This window comes from Dreissena polymorpha, chromosome 7, assembly GCF_020536995.1.
Source record: "Dreissena polymorpha isolate Duluth1 chromosome 7, UMN_Dpol_1.0, whole genome shotgun sequence".
Classification (NCBI taxonomy): Eukaryota; Metazoa; Mollusca; class Bivalvia; order Myida; family Dreissenidae; genus Dreissena; species Dreissena polymorpha.
The window spans coordinates 8,307,640-8,325,276 of NC_068361.1; the positions used below are offsets into that span (position 1 = coordinate 8,307,640).

At 33.3% G+C, this 17,637-nt stretch overlaps 1 protein-coding gene across 2 annotated transcripts in view; it reads left to right on the forward strand.

Annotated features, from left to right (window-relative positions):
- LOC127838647 (uncharacterized) overlaps positions 1 to 17,637 on the forward strand; it is a 337,890-nt gene that overhangs the window by 95,402 nt on the left and 224,851 nt on the right. The gene's annotated exons all lie outside the window — the stretch shown is intronic.

Below are 17,637 nucleotides of genomic sequence, written 5' to 3' on the forward strand. Positions count from 1 at the left end.
CACCGCCCACTTGAAAGGTTATGAACTTCTCTCAGCAAATAGCAAGCGAATGACTCAAATCAAGTTTACATGTAAATACAGATTCAACACTGTATACCAAATGCTGTCTGCTCAAACACGTGTTTCTATTTATAAACACTCTAATGTTAGCAGCAAATCACTGGCAGATAAACCCAGCCTACTAGTTAATGTTGGTTAATATTTTACCACCGAAAAATCAAGCAAGTGAGATCCGGCTTTTAAAGTCCTTATTTTCAAAAGAAATTAGCCTTTTACGAGCCTTATAAAACACAATTCATGTAGCAAAATTGGCAAACTGTAGAAGACGACAAATGTAACCTTAATAATAATTTATGATTTAAAATTATTTCATCATTTAATGCATATTACATTTGGTTTTATTTTGAAGTGTGTAACTATTTTATTTTTTTACTATTTTTACTGCTTTTTTATTGTTTGTTTCATTTGTTTGGTCTGTTTATATTAAGTGATAAACTTTTGACATAACCTTTGACCTTTGATGTTTGCATATGAAGGCGTGTCAAAAAAGTAGTCCGTTTGTTACATGACGTCATCAGCATGTACTTAGTCATTCTTAATATTTGTAAAATACCTTTTTTTCTGTTTTTGTTGTTGTTTATGGATTAAATGCCATACATATTGGTATCAAATTGTTTGTTTTGATAAATCTGATTCAGTTTTACAATAATACAAAACATTGTTCTTAAGTCTTAGTAGCCTCCACACATGACTGATATATGAACTGCCTGTTGACCGTGATATAAAAAAAAGATATCAGGCAACAGGATATCAAGCAGATATCAATATGGTTGTATGATAAAAATCGATAACACGGCCTCGATGTAAAGCATCTGGTTAAAATGTGGAAGAATAAACGGCGTAAAATACAGTTTGCGTTCTTCTGTTGTGGTGCAGAGCGTTACATAGTAAACCGATGTTATTATACTTTTCTGGATTATTTAAGCATTTTTTTTTCTAAAGTGACAATCAGTTCTGAAATAAATTACATCTTTTATTTTTATACTGTACATAAATTATATTGATACAGATCGTACAGTATACCGTCATATGTAACGTAGAATGGAAGTACATAAAACAACACAGACAGAGGTGCGAAAAAGACATGCATAAAAGGTTGCTGAAACTTAGAAGAGTGAATAGAAACTGCACCATATCTGTTTTGAACATATGCTTATTAAATCAACAAAGATAAGCATACTAGATCTAGTTAGGTAAAAGTCGGTGTTAAAAGCTCATGTTTAATAAAATTACGCGTACATATTAGACCGTAATGCATTCTTCTGATTGGTTGATATTTAAATCTGTTTCATAACATGGCAAGAGGTCAGTGATATTGTTGCGATTTAAACAGAAGTTTAACTGAAGAATGTATGCCTTTCTAACTTCAATTCGACGATATTCGAGGTAAAAATGGACTTCTGAACTAAAACTGAATGAGTTGGTAATATTATTTTGCAATTTTACGCACATTAATGAAAATTTAAACTTCCTGGTGTCCACCACATAATGGTCCTTCACTGATAAGACGTTCCAAAGAATTTAGCCCATATAAAGTTGACACTGATCAGGCAGTTTTTAATATAAAGAAGTGAAATTCCAGCTGCTGGAGTAGTAGTTTATTATTATTATAAACAATTAGTAGGTCCTTTATTTCAGGCAAGTGACCGATTGCCCAAACAGTACAAAAAAGCACAATACGGCACAATACAAAACAACACAAACACAAATAAGCATTAAGCTGGAGTCACCGCTCAATGCAAAGCATTGGGGTTTTAAACCGGTTTTGGAGCACTCAACCTCACACTTTGCCCAGCAATATTCATAATACATTTAAGTGTAAACAAAATTTAACCTCATAGCATTGTAACTCAAATTAAACAATAATAAAAGGAAATTAAAACGCATTCAATTTAATTACCATTTAATTACTCAATGGTATTGAAGATACCAGAGCAACAGAGTTACAACTTTTTGAGGAACGATGGAATAAAACTATGAACAAGTGTGAAATCTCCAGTTGTAAAGACAGACCTCCGCATTGGACCAATGAAAGCACTCGTGTGTTTAAAATTCCAGTTAGTTGAAATGTATGTAAACAAAGGTTTCAAACGGCGCTGGACAGTTAGTTTTGATGCATCATGTAACGGCAAGCACGGTAATAATGTTTTTTTCATACGTTTTATTGAATTATGGTATCGAGGTTCGTGAAGTTTGCATGGAAAATTCCCTTTAATCCGTGAAGATTTCAGTCTTAAATACTGCCTGATCAGTGTCAACTGGGTCATGCGAGTTGTGTATCGTGTTATTTCTTAAAAGTTGACCCAGCATGTATTAAAATATTGCATGACATATACATTTCCAGAAAGGAAATCCATTTCTGCGTAGAACCGAGATCGAGACCGAGACCAAGACCAAGACCGAGATCGTGAAAATAGCTGCACAATTGATGAAGATATGGCTGTTCAAAGCGATGCATCCCGTTTTGGGGTGATTTTGAGTTGCATACCTTGTTATATATATATTTGATAGTAATTTGTTTTTCAGAAAAGTTCATTTTTCGTTATAATATGATTATTTATCATTCAAAATGATGTTTTCACTATTTAATATCATAGCCACACGCTAACCACATGTGTTATAAATAAGACTATGAATTAACATGACCTACTTTCACATGAAAACCAGAATTAATGAGAAAGATCGTCGTAATAGTCATTTATTAACAGCAAATAAATTAAAACATCTAACAATGGAAAAACATTAAATGTTCAGCACTTTTAGAAGGGTTTACGTCAAAGACACGTTAAAATGAGGAGGGCCAAATCCACAGGTACTTGAAACAAATTTTTGGTTCTTATATATATAATAAGAGTAAAGGTACCCAACGATGATTTCACAGGTGTTCGATTTTCGGTCGATTGTTCACAATTAAACAAGAACTTTGCTATAAACTCCACGTGCGTTTGTCATTTACTCAGTTTGCCATCGAACTACGTCGTTCTTTGGTAACGGCACAACAAAAATACTCAGAAAAAGTAGAAAATACGCCAAATATTATATTTTATTTTCAAACTGAAGCCATTGTATTGATGGAACGCGGTAAATGTTAATCTTATTATTGATTGGTTGAATAAGTCGTAAATTATAGAACAAGTTTACCAATTTTATTTTCAACCAATGGAAACGTCTTCTGTCCGTAACACCGATTTCTGCCTCAAAATGATGGTCGTGAAAATGAAAGTACACTAAATGTGTTGTTTCTTCTGAATTTCCGACTTTTTACCGTTCAACTGGTCTTAAGAACGCCGTAGTTCGATGGCAAACTTAGTAAATGACAAACGCACGTGGCGTTTATAGCAAAGTTCTTGTTTAATTGTGAACAATCGACCGAAAATCGCCTTCATTCAGTAGCGACAGCTGGACGTCAGGAATTACACACTTTGATTTTGGGGTGCTATTTGTGAAACTTTTGGCTGTTTTGGACATACTTGGACGATTTTCATCAAATAAAAGGTGTTTTATCATAGATGGACGCTTCCTGCTGGCAACCACAACGACATATGTGTGCATTGTTTGATCTCTTATGCTGTTGCATTGTGTTATTCAATACACCTGTATCGTTGGGTACCTTTACTCTTATTATATATATAAGAACCAAAAATGTGTTTCAAGTACCTGTGGCCAAATCTATGAGAAGAAAGGATGTATTAGGTTGATTCGATCTTATAGGCATACATGAGACTTCATGTTTTGCGTGATAAAAATCGTTATCAGGAAGGACTTTGAGCTGTACGTACGTACTCATAAAAGCACAAAACATTAAAGAAGAACTACGTATTTACCCTACTCTATTTATCGGTATTTCCAGACACGTAGATAATCTAGTATCTACGTGCTTACTACTTATCCCGTTATGAAACTCCGTTTATGACGTTCGAAACATCATCAGTAATCAGTATCTCGGTAAGAAAGAAATTGTACGAGTAAATGTTTTCATTTCCATCAACTGTTTCCGTGTTTAATTTCTTTATTACGACCAAATTGTGCACCTACTTTCGATTTAATTGTGCGTAAACAGTCATGCGAAGAGCTTTTTAAACTATCACACCGCTTAGAGACAGGCTGCATTCCACCATGTTAAACAGTCTTAAAGTCAAGAATACACTCGCGCAAATATAGTAAAATTATTTATGTCAAATTTTGATGACACCAAAAGCTACAATCAAATATATCACTTTACATGGTTAGAAAGATAAGAAATACACTTTTAAATTAAAATACAATTTGAATAAACTATGTAACAGATTCAATCACTCAATAGTAAACCACGACTTCTCCATAACGGGTATATTCCACTTGTGTACTAGACGACAATAAGATGATTATACAAAAGCGTTATCTTTTAATCCAATATTGTCTGTTAGTATTTTCAATATAGATTCGATAAACTCAACTTGTTTATCAGAATTGTTTTTGTATTGCAATAAATCGCTTTGAAATCAGATGAATGGTCATTCGCAGTTTAAAGGTCAATAGAAATACAGAGTCAATCATTCTGACATTAAGAAATAATATGACGTATGTTACACAAGTCATCGGAACAATGCAAGGACGTGTTGGTTTTTGTGTTTCTGTGGGTTTTACCTGTTTTGTGTAAATCACTTCGTATGACATACGATATGTTGATTCTGTCCTTATCTGTGAAAGGTAAATTGTTTTGAACAAATAAATCAGAATTCATTGTTTATTGCATACATATACTCTGTTTTCACCAATGTAGAATGTAACAAAACTATTCACATGACCTCTGACATTTGTGCATATCCATGAGGTCACGCGTTTATCGGAGAATACGTGTCTGTGTTTGGAATGACTATTGCAACCTTTATTCTAATTTCTAACAAGAGCTGTGTTTGTGAAACACAATGCCCCCTACTGCACTTTGAAGCCATATATTTGAACTTTGACATTGAAAGATGACCTTGTCCTTTCACCTCTCAAAATGTGCAGCTCCATGAGATACACATGCATGCTAAATATCAAGTTGCTATCTTCAATATTGCAAAAGTTATGACCAAGGTTAAAGTTTTGGGACAGACAGACAGACACACACATACAATTACAGAAAGTCAGACATGCCAAAAACAATATACCCCCGATCATTCGATCCGAGGGCATAAAAACAAGATTACAGTAATAACGTGTCGGTTTCCAAGCAGGAGGGAGGTTTTCAGGTAGACGAGTGGTTGCCAGGCAGGAGTGTTTACCAGGCAGGTAGATGGTTATAAAGCAGATTTTTGTTACCAAGAAGGAGGAAAGTTAACAGGAACATGGGCGTTTATAATGCAAACAGGTGGTTATCATGAAGTATTCCGGTTTCAAAATAGGTTGGATGTTACCAACAAGTGGGTGATTACCATGCAAGCGGAAAGTAACAAGTAAGGACCAAGTTACACGTTATTAAGGCGGTTTTCATGAAGTTGGGTCTTTAAAAGGCATGTGGGCGTGTTCAAACAGGTGAGATTAAGGTTAAATATAAGTTAGCAGACATATTACTGTCCAATATTTATCCAAACAGCTAAATATATATGCATTCAAAATCAAAGACAGTTCTTAAAAGGACATAACATGACGTAAATCATTTGTGTGCATTGGCTATAAAAGAATGATTGTTTAGTTAATATTGCTCGAATTTAATTTGATGCATTGATTGTGAAGGTTGAAAAGAAACACCTGAAAATCTGAAAGAAAATCCAGCTGCAACGTAAACCTAATCAGTTTCAACAAATTTTTGTTTTATACAACAAAACTATAGGCTAAGTTTTTCGTTGCACATAAACATTTGAAGGCCTACGTTGTCAATACGTGACTTTGTATATCAAGAAGGGTATGTGCAGGTTTCAATATTTAATAAAGTAATACTTGGCTTATAAATGAAATAGCATAGTTTCATTACCTAATTATTTTTTATATTTTATATTAACCGATTTTAAAAATAAACTAGAAATGTGATACAGAAACTGATTTCCCTACAACACATGTTCGGACACATACAAATCAAAGATATAAAATATTTATTCTAAAGTGGACAACGCGACAAAGGACCAATTCAGCCGAAACTTGTAGCAGCCAAAATTACATTCTTTGCGATTATCAATACATCAAGTACATTCAACTGCAAACGGGTGAACGAGACCCACCCTGTGTTTAAAGAGGAATTCAAACCTCAAGTTTTGCGATATACATACACATAGACCGACAAGTGCAATTCTAAATTACTAAAACCCCGTGAGGGCATAAAATAAAATAATTGTACATTTAACGTTTATTCTTTTTACTCGTTATAACCGCTTCGTAACACAACCAAATAACCCAGATTTTGGAAAGACGCTTTACAAAAAAATAAAACAACAACAAAAGTATCCTCTGTTTAAATCGAACGGTAATTAATAGCGAACATTTTTTTTACGAATTCAAATGAATAAACAGAATACTTCAAACATATAACTATTAAAGTATGTCTTAAATAGCTGATAAGGTTTAACATATTGCTGTTTGGAAAGTTTTTGTGACATTTAAAAACTCTTTGAAAATAATGATGCTAATGATCATCATCAACGTCGTCGTCCTCCCTTATCATCAGCAGCATCATCGTCCTCATCATTATCCTCATCATCAACATTATCATCAAATGTCGTCGCATTCGATATTGTTTTGATATTTTTGTTTACAAATGTCATCATAATTTACTAAAATCATTCGGATCTTCACAGTATCATTTAAATCAACGTCAGACAAAATAACAACATTTTAAACAACTCAGCTGGAATCAACACATTTCCAGCCAATTATAATGAAGGTTATTATTACATCAAAAGCAAGGCATAAAGTTATCACAGAAACACGGAAATCGTCGAGAAATGTAAACGTGTTCCTCACCTCAATAAAATACAAACGACGTTACTCGTTATTATTCACATAAGCTTGCAATTGATTTTGCAGATAAATAACACTGTGCTGGAAATGTACAACACACAAGTTAATATCAAATTGGTGTCATATAGTCCTATGTTTCTATTCACCAATTCATGACTGTATGTCTAACGTAATTGATCTGCATTCATGCAAGAGTCAATATACTGTACAAACCAAATTGTGTTGTTTCTAAATTATATGTTTGAAATAATAAACACATAACATTGTATCAAACTGTTCAAGAAATGTATAATACATGTGCACGCGGCTAAAATGGGTAAATAATAAAATGTGCAATCTCATTAAGTTTTCTTGATTTAATCAACAATATCTTAGTAATGCAAGCCAAAGTTTTTTTAAGATTCTGTCTTTCAGTCTGTGGGTGGGTTTTCCCGTAAAAAATACCGGTGCTGTTATTTTGTGAAGAAGTACTTCAAAATTTCTCAGATGATAAATTGACGTTTCAAATGTGTCATCATCATGAAATGTTGATAAGAAAGACACTTTTGAGCCTGAGTGATCTACAAATTCCAGAGTTATTTTGCATTCAAACATAGCTCACAAAGCTCGGGTAAGTGACGTTTTAAACAAAGCTCAAGTATTTAGTCTAGCCTGCTTGTCACATGTGATTCTCCAATCTTGTAAATAAATCTTTTACTAGAGAAAACTTCAATTTTATACAAAACGCCATTATTTTCGCATATGTTCAGAAAAGGCTTTTCTGATATCAAGGGTTAAAATGGCAAAAACGACCAGAGGACAAGGTTCGTGAGATTTAAGCTATCTCATCATGCGTATATCATTCAAGCAAGTCGTTTGAATGTAAAATTGCACCAGTGCTGGATGAACACAAGTTTCCCTACTACCAAGGTATTTGAATTTGAAATTCCACCAATTCTCGACAAACATGTTCAAGACACGTCGCTTCTTCCACGTCATTTGCCTTTGAAAATTTATCCATCTTTTTCAAAGATATGTTCTAGAGAAAGTTACTTCTTCCAGGTAATTTCAATTTCAAAATCTACGCATGCTGGACACAGATATGCTTCAGACATATTAATTTCTGCCAAGTCCATTTACTTAAAAAAAAAACAACCTCTTCCTAGGTTTTTGAATTCGGCAATCCACCCATGATTGTCAAAGATATGCTTCAGACATTTCTGCTGAGTAATTGGAATTTGAAAATCTGCGCATGTTGGACAAAGCTATGTTCCAGACAAAGTCACTGCTACCAGATAATTTGAATTTCAAAATCTACGCATTCTGGAAAAAGCTATGCTCCAGAAAAAGTCACCTCTGCCAGGTCATTTCACCCATTATGGACAAAGATATGCTGCAGTCACTTCTGAAAAGTCATTTGAATTTGAAAATACACCCATGTTACACAAAGATATGCTCCGGACAAGTCACGCCTGCGGAGTCATTTTAATTTAACAATCCACCCATACTAGCCAAATATATGCTTCAGACAAAGTCTACTATGTCAGTTTAATTTGACAATCCATCCATGCAGACAGATATCTTAGTTCATTGTTATTATATAAGAGCTTTGACCTTGAATGAAACAAAGTAATGCACAGTGAAACTATACACAAACTGAAACTTTGCATGCACCAGCGGGATTGAAACCTTATTTTAAAATAGTGTTCCTTTATTTATAGAAAAGAGCCAAACAGTTACAAACACAACAGATGTAGTAGACAAGACACACATGAACATAACAGACACACAACAAAATGGCCATGATGCCACTTAGGCGCTCACGTTCATGGACACAATTCTTAAAGACTTGACCTAATGATCTTGTTTCTTGATACACATGATTCAGATTTCAACATTGCCTAGATATTGGTAGGGTAAAAATTTGGCCAAGTTTTATCAAGATTGAGTCATTAATGTTGCCTCTAGAGTGGTAACAATGTTTCTTTAAGCATTTACCTTGTGACCAAATTTTGTTTAAGCATTTTACCAAGATTACAACCAGACCAAGATATTGTCAAGAAAAACATTCTGACTAATTTTCCTCAAGATTGGATGAATAACGTGGCCTAAAAAGAGGTAGCAAACATTTGATGCCACATATCGCGCAATGAAAGCCATAGGATGATCACCTACAAATAAATAGGCTACAAAATGAATGTAACTTTTCCTTCCCTTGGAGCAGTTAATGTAAAGTATTGGGAGTATAACCGGTTTAAAGAAGCTTCACACCTCACACTTTGCCCAGAATAACATGTACTGTACTCACAAATTCACAATTCAAGTGTAAATCATCATAGCATCACAATTCAAATTACAAAGCAATAAAATATAATACATTTTAATTTAGTTACCATTAAACTACGCAATAGTTGAATGGATACAAACCTGAGCAACAGAATTGTGACTTTAAAAGAAATGCTTACAGATCAACCAACCAACAGGATAAGATGGCTCCAGCATATGTTCAAACTTTGTAAGTGGGGAATAAAAATGTATAAAATAAACAGCATACATTGTAAGAAGTAAATACAGATCTTTTATTGCACAATTCCAGGACAACATCTCAATAACAATATTAAAACATTTCTCACATAACATGGTCACTAAAATGTAAATAACAGTAGTTCAGCCAACAAATAACTCAACATTGTAAAACACATCCTGTATTCTTTAATTATGAGATATAAAAAAAGTTAACATTTGAATGTATGGTATTGAACTCGTGGCAATGCCATATGTATTCATACATATGTATTCTATGTATGCCTGCAGAGCAAGTAGTTATTATTTTTCTTAAAAAGGAATAGCTTCTGTGGAAAAAATCACATGTGTATATTTGGTTGAATATTAAACTGTGCAAGCAATAATAATCATTTGATAAGAAGTACATAGTAAAGCATGGAAATATTTTAAAATCTTGTTAAATGCAAGTTTTCCCTGGAAATAAAATACAACCACATTTATATACAACCTGTATTGAGCATTAAAAAACTGTAAAAAGACAGTATACATACCTGTGTAGTATTGAAATCTTTTAGATGCTTGCAAATTTTATTGGGTACATGAAAAAAACTTGAGTAGTATACATTTTTTTAAATGTCTTTTTTTTTTAAATATGTAAATGTTAACCCAAAATTCATTTTCAATATCTATTACAAATTATTAGATTCAACATATAGGCGTCACAGCAAGCAATACACCAACGTTATCACATCAATCCTTACTTTTGTAAATAACAATGGATCTAATAGGAAAAATAAGAACAATTTAGTTTAATAAAAGCTTTTAAGGTAATGTCAACAAATTTCAAATTAATGGCTATTAAGTAAGCCATATCAAAAAATACCGCTGCACATTGGGATTTGATATTTAGGCATTTAATATGTTTTGTTTAAAATGAACAAAGGAGTTCTATATTAGCAAAGTATCAAATCAATTTTTTTATTAAATATGTTCAAAAGGTACAAACTTAAACGGAATAAAGTGACATAAAAACAATCATGTTTGAGTGGCATAACTGCAAAACAACAACAACAATCTTTGAAATTCGGACAAAAACAGTTACTCCCGTTTACAAATTAAACAAGATGTAAAACAATAACATACCCGATCAACTTGTTGTAAATCATTAAAACTCACCATACTGAAATAACAATGATTTATGAAAGTTGGGTGAAATAAAATATAGACATAAACAAGAATTACATTAAATATTCATGTAAATATTTTAATAAAAATGATGAGCAAATGTACTTTGTACCTGTAATTCTAGAAAATAATAAAACATACCAGTATAGTTACAGAAAAAAAACTTGAGTAATAACATATTAAAACAAAAACAAAACAACATAATATATGTAATTTTATCCATAACAAAACATGGAACTTTCTTTGAAAACAATATTCTTAAATATTTCACAAATCCAACACAATGTATACACAAATATTTACACTGTCTGGAATAAACAACAGGGAAAACAACAAATTAAATTGTAAGCTATACATGTAACACATGGAAATATACTATGGCATACAATATCCACTGTAAATCTTCATGGTAGATGAATGTGTGCTTGATTGATTTACATTTCTTCACAAACTACTATATGACTAGAAGATTGCTTTAATGGTGTCCTGACAATAAAGAAAAGTTGAGCCTCATTCTGTGAAAACTGAGCATAAACATGTGCATAAAGTGTCATGCCAGATTAGCCTGTGCAGTCTACACAGGCTTTTCAGGGATGACACTTTAAGCCTATAGTGGATTTAAGCGTACGAAAATTCCATAAAAGCCGAAAGTGTCATCCCTCTTAAGCCTATGCAAATCTGGGATGACACTTAACGCGCATGTAATAAGCCAAGTATACTGTAGCTATGTTCCATGGCACATAAGTAAAATATATATAGATTGCTATTACAATTTGAAATGTAAATATGAAATAGTTAAGCTATCCTGATGCATGTTAAAATGAACAAGAGGGCCTGAAAGGCCAAAAGTCACTCACCTGAGATAACAAGATATTATTGGGACAAATCTTCTGACCAAGTTTCACGAAGATCGGAAAATAAATGTGGCCTCTAGAGTGTTAACAAGGTTTTACTATAGCCATATAAGGAAAAATGCCCCGCCACCTGGCAGCCATGTTTTTCAACCAACCGGCATAATTTTTGAATTCGTCCAATATATTATCGGGATGTATCTTCTGACCAAGTTTCATGAAGATTGGATAGTAAATGTGGCCTCTAGAGTGTTAACAAGATTTTACTATAGCCATATAAGGAAAAATGCCCTGCCCCTTGGAAGCCATTTTTTTCAAGCAAACATAATAATTTTCGAACTCATCCAAGATATCATTGAGACCAATCTTCTGACCAAATTTCATGAAGATTGGACAATAAATGTGGCCTCTAGAGTGTTAACAAGGTTTTACTATAGCCATAGGCCATATATAGCCATATAAGGAAAAATGCCCCGCCACTGGTGGCCATGTTTTGAAAGCAACCAAAACCATTTTCGAACTCATCCAAGATATCATTAAGACAAATCTTCTGACCATATTTCATCAAGATTGGACAATACATGTGGCCTCTAGAGCGTTAACAAGGTTTTAGTATACATAGCCATATAAGGAAAAATGCCCCGCCCCTGGCGGCCATGTTTTCAAACCAACCGGCATCATTTTCAAACTCCTCCAAGAAATTATTGGGATGAATCTTTTGACCAAGTTTCATGAAGATTGGACAATAAATGTGGCCTCTAGAGTGTTAACAAGATTTTACTATAGCCATATAAGGAAAAATGCCCCGCCCCTTGGAAGCCATGTTTTTCAAGCAAACATAACCATTTTCGAACTCATCCAAGATATCATTGTAACCAATCTTCTTACCAATTTTCATGAAGATTGGACAATAAATATGGCCTCTAGAGAGTAAACAAGGCAAATGTTGACGCCGCACAACGCACAACAGACGACGGACAATAAGCGATCACAAAAGCTCACCACGAGCACGTTGTGCTCAGGTGAGCTAAAACTCATATCACATTGTGTTGACATGTGTGATGCAAAACGATAAATGCTTGCACAGTTGCACGAAGCTTAAAACAAATATAAAAAAATAATAAATATTTTAACATATTATGCACAACCTGCTTAAACTGGTATATTTGATATCTCAATTTGAAAGCAGTTAATTTGGCAAGCTAACATAACAAGAGCTGTCAGAGGACAGCGCACTCGACTATTCGAGTGCTTGACAGTATAACGTAAGCCATCAGAAAAAGGGGGGGGGGGTATAATGTGGGTGTGTGATCATTTAATAGATGATAATTCAAAAATAAGAAAACAAAAATTATTATTCTTTTGCAGGGGGGGGTGGGGGTGGGAGGTATAATGTGGGTGTGTGATCATTTAATAGATGATCTTTCAAAAATAAGAAAAGAAAATATTTATTTTATTTTTTTGAGGGGGGGGGGGGGGTTCTGGGGGGGCGTGGGGGATGGTTTGGGTGGAGTGCATTGTGGTATGTAAGGTTAGTGTTATTTTGTCAAACTTTAACATAGATTTATCAATAATATGCATATTCTAAGTATAAAAGGGGCCATAATTCTGTCAAAATGCTTGATACAGTTGTCTGCTCTTGTTTATAGGTTGGGGTCATGTTGGTAAACAAGTTTGCAAAATATGAAAGCAATATATCAAGGGACACAGGAAATATTTGGGATAGTACGCAAACTTTAACATAGATTTATCAATAATATGCATATTCTAAGTATAAAAGGGGCAAAAATTCTGTCAAAATGCTTGATACAGTTGTCTGCTCTTGTTTATAGGTTGGGGTCATGATTGTTAACAAGTATGCAAAATATGAAAGCAATATGTCAAGGGACAAAGTAAATATTTGGGGTAGTATGCAAACTTTAACATAGATTTATCAATAATATGCATATTCTAAGTATAAAAGGGGTCATAATTCTGTCAAAATGCTTGATACAGTTGTCTGCTCTTGCTTATAGGTTCGGGTCATGATGGTAAACAAGAATGCAAAATATGAAAGCAATATGTAAAAGACATTGAAAATATTTGGGGTAGAACGCAAACTTTAACATTTGCACGCAAACGGACACGTGAATGGCGACGCAGGGGTGAGTAGGATAGCTCCACTATATATATTCATATATAATAGTCGAGCTAAAAACTACAAAAAATGTACAATCACTATAACGATAATTATATATAATTTTAACTGAATACATATTAAAATGCATCTATTTGCAATAAAATACAATACATCATTTTAGCACAATTATAAACAGTGTTCAGTTCGCTTCACATATAATTTTTATACAAATAACTTTATAGGGTGCCATTTAAAACATTGCCATTCAGTACTCTCAGTTTGCTTTTATTTTGATTTAATATGATTTGTTATTGTAATGTAATCTATTGATTTAAAGATTTCATTGGAGATGATGAGATTTATGGTTGGCATTCAATCAATAGATTTGAAGGTTTCATTGACGATCATGGGGTTTGTGATTGTCATCAAATTAATTGACTTGGAGGGTTCATTGCCAATTTGTGGGTTAATTATTGCCATGGATTTAATTATTCGAAAGTTTTATTGACTATGATGGGATTTATGATTATGATGTCATTAATTGATTTATGAAGGTTTCATTGACAATTATTGTATTTACGATTGCCATGTCATTAATTGCTCTAAATGTTTTATTAACATTTATGGTATTTATGATTGCCATTCCATCAATTATTTTAAGGTTTTATTAACATTTATCGTATTTATGATTGCCATGTTTTCAATTGATAAGAGGGTTAAATTGATACATGTAGTTACGGGATTTATGATTGCGATGTCATCAATTGATTTTAAAGGCTTCATTTATAATGTTGAGATTTATTATTGGCATGTAATCAATTAAAAACTTTTAGAGATTTCATTGCCTTATGAGACCTTGATTTAAAGGTTTCATTGACTAATAATAGGATTTATGATTGCTATGCCATCAATTAAAATTTTGAAGGTTTAAATGACCATTATGAGATTTGGATTTCACAGTTTCATTTACCATAATGGGATTTACGATTGTCATGTTATCAATTGATTTGAAAGTTTCTTTGACATTATAATAAAATATATGATTGTTATGTAATCAATTGATTATAAGGCTTCATTGTAAGTAATGGGATTTATGATAACTGTGTCATCAATTATATGATTGTTTTATGGGCAATTATGAGATTTGGATTTGAAGGTTTTATTGACAATAATAGGATTTATGATTGCTATGGAATGAAATGAATTGACGTTTTTGTTGACAATAATGTGATTTACGATTGCACTGCAATAACTGGTGTTTCAAAATTGGCATGGCTATTCCAAGTAATTTTATATGGCAGGAAACAAGGTAATTACTATCAGCTCAAAGGGTAAACTGTTCAAAATAAATAACAAATTGTACAACCGTACAAACTCACACAACTGTACCCTTAAGTACTGTAAGTGGTGGCTCCAAACCATCACTGATGTTGCTGTGGTAACTCAAGGTCGCCAAAGGGTTCTCAAGTTCATCCTCTGACATAAGTTCAAAAGCTAACGGTATATTTTTGTTGTACTCTGTGTTTTCACTAGTGGTTTTATCATTGTCGGCTTCTTCATCACTGTCATCCATGTAAATGATAGGAATCTGAAGAAGACATTTTTTTTATTTTTCTCTTCACAAACTGCATCAATATTTCTTTACTAACAACCTGACCTTTGACCCTTGTCATTCATTTAAGAAAACATCTGGGCCACAGGTGAGGTTTGGGTGCCCTTAAACCAGTTTAAAACCCCTAATGCTTTGCTTTGCATTGACCATTTCAAGGTGATGAGAGCAGTTTTATAAATTGTTGTTGTTTTGTGTAGCAATTGGTCACTAACCTAAAATATAGGTCCTTTAAGCGATGATAAAAATTATTTCCTGCAGTTAATGTACCTGGAGTTTCTCTTTGTTATATTTGTACCGCCACATCAGTGTTATTTTCTCTCAAACATGTAGCACATTTTAATGTAAACCTAATAAAACAATAGTAGCATAAATGCACATTCTACTAACCCTGCTGTTCCCATCATTTACCACTCGTCCACTTTTGAGCTTGGATTTCTGGTGATCATGAGTGGGCAGAGAATCAGGATTATCTGCCCCTGTTGGCTCTTCTCTCTTCTAAAATGGAAGGAGAGAAAACAAACTGATGTTTTAGGCATCAGTTCATTAATTTCAATCCTTATGTAATTTAAAAATAGAGTAAACATTTGCACTTTGAGTCCAATTAACCATACCTGTCCTTAAAAAGCATTCTAAGCTTAAGCATTTAAAAAATAAATGAAGGTTAATCATGTGATACCTAAGAAAGAACTTGAAACATATCAAAATTTACTATTTTTATAAAATTTGTTTCTTGTTAATTTTAAGTTGAGTGTAACCCTCCTGTTCCATAGTTTCCCACAGTAGTCTTCATCTTATTATAGAAATCAATGCTTTTCTTGCCCACAGGTTTATTCTCCTAAGGGCATCTTATACTGCACATGTCTTAATAAAGTTCCTATCATTACTGATATCACTTTTAGTGAAAAAGGAAGGCAATTTCTGTCGACACATAAACCTTGTTATGAAGACTGCTTCAGGAATGGGCATCAACTTTTAAAGCTACTTGTCCAATCAAACTGATTCCTTAATTCATATTTCTTTTTTCTTGACCGTAAATTTGAAATGAGTTCTAGACAAAATAAAATTAATCATACTTTCTTGATCTATGACATATAAATCAAGCAATGGCTACAAAGAATGCAACCAAAGCAATATGGTATGTATAATTTTATTTGACATGCATGATGCCAAAGTAAAACCAAAAAATCTTGAACTTCAAAAAAAAGTTAAGTAAGGCAAAATGTGTATATGTTCCGACATATTAGTAGATATTTACAAGAGATGTGTTTGTCAGAAACACAATGCCCCCTATAGCCCCGCTTTGAAGCCATTTATTTGACCATTGACCTTGAAGGATGACATTGACCTTTCACCACTCAAAATATGCAGCTCCATGAGATACACATGCATGCCAAATATCAAGTTGCTATCTTCAATAATGCAAAAGTTATCACAAAACTTTAACCAAGGTTAAAGTTTGGGGACACACACAATGAATGAATGACAGACAGACTTCATTTGATCCGGGGGCATAAAAAACAAATAAACAGATACTTTCTTATTCATGTATTGTGTTTGTTCTTTGTGATACACATCTTCTATGCATTTTTAATTCATGAATAACACCAACATGAACAGTTGAATGATTAGAGCCTTGCTCTGGGAAAATGGGGTTTAATGCATTTGCCTTGCTCTGGGAAAATGGGGTTTAATGCATTTGCCTTGCTCTGGGAAAATGGGGTTTAATGCATTTGCGTTGCTCTGGGAAAATGGGGTTTAATGCATTTGCATTGCTCTGGGAAAATGGGGTTTTGTGCATTTGCATTGCTCTGGGAAAATGGGGTTTAGTGCATTTGCATTGCTCTGGGAAAATGGGGTTGAATGCTTTTGCATTGCTCTGGGAAAATGGGGTTTAATGCATTTGCGTTAAAGAGATCTTTACACGGTTTGGTAAATTGACAAAATTGAAAAAAGTTGTTTCTGATTCGCAAGTTTTCGATTTAGTTATGATATTTGTGAGGAAACAGTATTACTGAACATTAACCATTGTCCACTATAGCCATTATATGTATCATTTGACGATTTGAAAACCTAAAAATTATAAAGCGTTGCAACGCGAAACGATTGAATAATTTGGAGAGTTCTGTTGTTGTTGTTGTTTAAATTTACGAAACTACGAAGATTGCTTATATAAAGTATCAAATACTTATTCTGTGTACACTCGGCGGAATAGCCGAGAGGGCTAATGCATTTTTACTTCAGACTAACTCCAGGACTCCAGGGGTCACTGGTTCGAGCCCTGGTACCGACTACTTTTTTTTCTTTGTTTTAATTTTATTCTTGATTTTTTACTGGAGATTTTAAGATCCAATGTTTACATTTATCAACATAAAGCATTTAATGACAAACTTCAAAATATGCCAAAATCT